Below are 6,000 nucleotides of genomic sequence, written 5' to 3' on the forward strand. Positions count from 1 at the left end.
GTACAGGATATGTAGGTACTTTAAAAATATGTAATGCTGATAACAATAATAATAATCCATTTTAGAATGAGATTTTGGAGATCCAGTATGGATCAGGTATTTGGAAATTCACTCCTACTCTTCTGCAACATTTGCCGTTACATCTTATTGAGTGTCAGGGAAGGGTGCTGCCTGCTTGAAAATGGTTTATAGGAAAGAGATGAAGCACAGTGTGAAAGTGAGGGTGTGAACAAGGGAAGAAAGGGGAAAGTGTTGGCAGGGTTACTGTACTGTGTAATCTGATTTACTTCATCCTCAGAAACCAGTAAATGCCACCAATTTCCATTTGCCTAATATAAGGTGCAAAAAAAATATTTTCCCATTTCACCGTGTGTTGATGGACGTCTTTAGGTTCATATAACACAGGAACATCTTTTATGGCGCCCATCAAAACATGTAGGTCTATTAAGTCTAACAAAAATTTCAAAGCCCTGTCCAGCTCGTTTTTATATTTCAAGGTTTTATAGGCAAATCAACAATGAAAGAGACATTTTAAAATGGCAAATCAGGAGATGTTTACCATCAAAGGTCTTTCAGTGTTGAACTGGATGTGTCTGTGAAATAAGCTGCAAGTGATTGCTTGATCACTAACACCTATGAGCCTAGACTACCCCTCTGGTTTCCTATCCTTGGATTTTGCCACATTATGGTCAATGCAGGCAGCCTTCTACTTCCCCTAAAGTCATCTGACTGTGTCATGCCAATTGTGAAGTCTTTGCAGTGCTCCCTATAGCAAAGCCTCCAGGCTCCAATATGATGATGATAACCTGGACAACCAAAACTTTCAAAAATATATTGCCAAATATTTTGTGTTAATATATTATTTAGTCCAAAATGCAACAGAAGAGGCTGTACTGTCAGAGTATCTTTGCAAGCTCTCTCTAAATTGCCTTTTCAAGGGGATCCAAACAGTTAGTATAATTAACTAAAAATGGTCTTCTTGTTTGCTATTTGTGTGTGCCCTTTTTGCTCAAATTAAAAAAAAACAGCATAATTTATTGCAGCTTAAAAAAGGGTAGCATGATCTGAAGAAGGTGTATACATATTTTTATCAAGCCTATATTTGTTCAGACACTCGATGAGCAGAAATTGTCTGATAACTATCTGTTATAGTAACTATCTGGGAAGAGTGCTTATGTCCCTTAAGCTGGCCACAGACGCAAAGATTCGTACTATCAGACTTTCCCATCTCCCGACCCGCCACTAACCATTCAGATCAAAAGTCTTACCATTCAGATCAAATAAAATAGTTAAAGAACAGATCAGCCGATGTTCTGCCCCCGACAGCAATCGTTCGATATCTATGTCCGACAAAGCTAGTGACAGTCTCCCACTGAAAATCGGACGATCGGCAGTACAATCTCTACCGGACGAAAAATGTCGGGACTCTCCACACATGGTCCGAAAATCGTAAGAAATCTTCGATTCGTACGATCGGATCTTTGAGTCTATGGCCAGCTTTATATGTATATTCTTTAAATCATTATCCCAACAAAAAACATGAAGGAGTTGCACAACAGGACTGGGCATAGAATATTCTAAATTGCATTCATGTGACAGCTCTGCCCATGCCACGGCACAAAGATCTGCTACTCTCGAGGAATGGATTTTTATCACCAACTGTTCAATAAACCAGTTTAAAATCTTCCTTCATTTAAACAATTCTTATTTATTTTTTTCTGATATTACCTTTTCCTTTAATATTTTATATACTGTGTTTGATATGATAACAGCAGACTATATAAATACATGTTAATAATAATAATAATATCTTCCGTAGGAATAAACAGACAGTGTTTTAGAACCACCCAGCATTGCCATTCATAATATAAAACACTCTTAAACCTAAACCATTTTGTCAATGACAATAATTGCATATGGGGCAAGTCAATGGAAAATAAGAAGTTGCTCATAATTCTGCCAGTGCATTTAATATTAGAAGTATAAATAACAGAATCTTTGGCAGTCATTGCTTATCTCTCATCTATAATTTACATAGAAGAAAGCTTCAGGGTGGGGGGTAATCTTAGCCAGGTATTCCTAACTGCCCTGAATGATATTAGCAATGGTATTATTACTAATTATTATGTATTTATTTCTATACTGAATATTTATTTTAAAACTTCACATACTGCTCATTTAAAAATGTATCAAATTAAAATATTTACATTCAGATATAGATGTGTGCTTAATAGATGATTTAACTGATCAAGGAATCAAGAATGCAATTGACAAGACATATATATATATTATAGATATCATGGTGCACTTGAATATTTTTATATATAGTATAGCTTACCAATACCTATAAAAAATATGTTAAACTGCAATAGATTTAGACACATAAAAATATATGGATTGTAACATTTGCTTTAAGCAGAGTGTTCTTAAATAAGATGTTTGCCCTACGAATATTCAAAATGATTTATGTTTTTTTTTTTCACGGTAGCCTTTGCATGCAGTCTGAGTGAAGGGAGCAGTCCTTCCTGCCTTAGCAATTAGAATTGTGTGAAGCACCAGTTCTCAATAAAAAAAGCCAGAAGAATAAAAGTTGCTTAAGTTTCAAACCGCAAGGTGCCCCATTCAGGATTTTCGTTACAAAGTGAAAAAACACGAAGGAGGGCCCCAATTGTGCTTTAACAATGCACATGCTCTAATAATGAGAGCAAGCAGACATTTTTTTTTCTTTTTGAACCAAGTGTTTCATACATCGGAATCACTAAAAAGCACAGCTTCTTTCCAGCAGTATCTGATAAGCAGAGCTTCCACAATTTGTTTCCTCGATGCTTTTGTGTGCAAGAAAAATAACAGGTTTAAAAGCCCTAATAACACTTTATTCAGAATCGAAGCTGGATGGAGGGGGGAGACAATGGTTCTACTTTGATAACAATTTGCAGCTGTTTGTAGATACATTTATAAATAAAATATTTTTTTTTAAAAATTTGTTTATAGAAGAAGTAGGCTTCCTTCAAACGCACAAACACATAACGTGATTTGAGTCATGACATAAAAACAAGTACGTTTATTAATATACTGAAGAATTCAGGGTCTGTTTTTTGTGGTGTGATTCAGGTCAAACCTGAAAACATAAAGAGATTTTCCGATTGTAAGCACTTCAGCCAAGGCTTTGAGCTATTGTTTTATGCAGTATTTGTCATTGTTGTCACTTTGCCTCACAGCTATGTGTGATTGTATCCGAAACTGAATTTTATATTTTTGCATTAAAGAGGGTACATATGGCCCCACACGTGCTGTTTATATTCATTCAAAAAGAACCAAGGATTTTGACAATCACATCTCTATATGCCCTGAAAGTCTGCACCCAGAGCTGCCTGCATTTAATAAAATGTAAAGCTCAAATTTTAATCTGGTTTGTAACATTGGTCTAATATTTAAGAAACTGCTGAGGCATCAGAATTTTTTTAAAATAAACGGCAGTATTTGAAAGTGAATGTATATGACTGCGCTGTGAATAGAAACCGAAGGGTGGTGTGTGTTTGTTGAAATATAACGAAGGATGGAATTCTTTCAGGAAATAACATTTTTTGTGGTATTCAAGGCCCTTTTTTTTTGTTAAGGAAAACAGGGGACAACTGAAAAATCCATGCACCTTGCGAAATTGGGTGCGCTTTCAAATGAGCTAGACATGCTGAGGCAGATATATTTTTGTATGATGTGCCTTTTTTTTAATACAAAAGCTTTGACTAAAGCATAGTTGGTCATTGTGTGGTAAAGCATAATCACACATACACACAAACACACACACACAAATAGAATGCTTTGAACCTAAAGGGGGGAACTGCATTAAACATTTTAGCAATATAGCCTGTATTCTCAGTTTTGCTGAGCTTAAGACCAGATCTGCTCATCAAACACCTCCGGGCTCAGCTATGTAATAGGAACAAATTGGCAATGACTGCCCAAGCAAGTAACACAGGCCTACTGATTTGTAGATTGATAGTGATGCCTAATGATTCCCTTGGGCAGATCAATAGCACCAATCCTCATTGCTGCCTTTCTTCTTTATTGGCACGGTAGTTTGCAAAGAGAACTGTATAACATCCCTTCACATAACTGAAGTAAAAATCAGGTGAAGGCTTCTGAGAATCAAGGCCGACACTTATTTTTCCAACCTTTGGCCTGTAAGATGTACAGCCGAGAGTCAATTAAGCAAAGCAGTTACACATCAAAAGCCCAAATGCTTTCATATATATCCTTGAATCTTGAATTATACCTAACAATGACCGGCCATAGAAAGCTGAAATTGCTGGTTCTCAAATAAGGTTTTCTAAAAGTCTTAAATAAATCTAAATTCTACTGTATCGAAAAAAAAAGAGAAATGAAAAAAGTATTTGGCCAACAGCATGGCTAGATTGATTTGCTAAAATATACAAATATATCGTTATAGGATCATATAACAAAATGACTCAGAATGTCCATAATAAACCTCTATGCTTACTTGTAGGATATTTGCATAGCATGAAACTTCCATAATAATTCCTGATTTTGTCACGTCAGGATATCCTGTTTTCCACAGGATCCTGTGCAGTAGCATATAGTAAACCAACACCTTCCATATTCCACAGATTCATATATGAACACGTATTGCAGATCAGTCAGGCCATAACTGATCTGGTCATAAACACCAGAGTATTAGATGTGTTTAAAGCAAAAACCCGTGTAACACAGACTGCTTAGTAGTGTGCGTTAAAGTCTAAGGAGCAGAAATATATTCCAAGACCTATAATAAAATTAAATAACTTACAGGCCACAGACTGAGTACTAGGTTCTTAGCACTTTGGGCCTTTTTTAAATGTTATTTTATTTTAGGCTTATTAAATAGAAAAATCACATACTACAGCACAAAGCAAATGAAAACACAGATTTTGTTGCAGGTCAATTTCAGATCATAAAGAATTTTTTTTCTTAGGATTTTCAGTGTCCATATAAAGATCACTTTTTAAGGTAGCTTGCAATTCTCCCAGTCACTGAAATATAAATACAGAAATGCATTATGATGTTTCTGACATCAATCAAAGAAAGCCTCCCGTTCGTCTCAGAGCTTTCTCTCCCAGCCTCCCCATCCACACCAGCCTCTCAGCTTGCTCACATAAGTCATCACATTTTAATCATTACATCATTATGTCATTTCAATACTAATCTCTGGTCTCACACCTTCACTACTTTGACATGCAAATGAGCTAGAAAAAAGCTGCACATTAATATTAGAAAGTCACAGCAATCATGTCAAGAAACTATGCCCTGCAGCCCCATAATATTCCTTACACCCCCCCTGCTCTACATTTTGCTTTTCAGTGCGAAGTGCTGGTTATCACAAGAAACAACTGCAATCTGTTGAAGATCAGACACTAAGACAGGGAGGAGGGGAGAGGCATACAACACATACACGTGTCAACAACGCAACCCAGCCGCCCCTATTTGCATATTTACATGAGTACCACCCTCATATGACTTAAGCACGGAAGAAGTTAGGTGCTTTCCCCACCCATCAATCTTCAGTCCTCTGAAGGAGCCTCAATTAGACAACAAAGTAGGTGGAAGAAATAAAATGCAATGAAGATAGAAGCCAAAAACAACCTTACCGCAGATGACTTGCTTTCTGCTGATCTTAAAAGGAATTCCCTGTGGTTTCTTTAGATATTTAGAGACCAGTCCTTCAGGGTTTTTAGATTTCGCCTCTCTTTCTCCTCCTCCTCCTGTTCTTTCTCTGTTGTGACTGGGTTTATAAAAAATAAATAAATAAATAAAAGACAACTCCATGTTAAGCTAGCAGTCAAGGCATCATGAAGTCTACAGCTCCAGGGGGAGGAAAGGAGGTGGGGTGGGTCACAGCTTAATGCTCTACAAATAATGGCTGAAATATTGTTGGAAGAATTTCACTAACAAATATTTTTTTTTTCAAAAGAAAATAAATCGCAAATAAAAACAAAATGGAACATG

General features: G+C 36.3%; 1 long non-coding RNA gene across 2 annotated transcripts in view; it reads right to left on the reverse strand.

Annotated features, from left to right (window-relative positions):
- LOC121403018 overlaps nt 1–5,749 on the reverse strand; it is a 61,727-nt gene extending 55,978 nt beyond the window's left edge. For both annotated transcript variants that reach the window (XR_005966953.1, XR_005966952.1), the window contains exon 1: nt 5,643–5,749. This is a non-coding gene — a long non-coding RNA (uncharacterized LOC121403018). The remainder of the gene's footprint in view (nt 1–5,642) is intronic.
- Between the last annotated feature and the right edge of the window lie 251 nt (nt 5,750–6,000).

Source organism: Xenopus laevis, chromosome 4L, assembly GCF_017654675.1.
Source record: "Xenopus laevis strain J_2021 chromosome 4L, Xenopus_laevis_v10.1, whole genome shotgun sequence".
In the NCBI taxonomy this organism is placed as follows: domain Eukaryota; kingdom Metazoa; phylum Chordata; class Amphibia; order Anura; family Pipidae; genus Xenopus; species Xenopus laevis.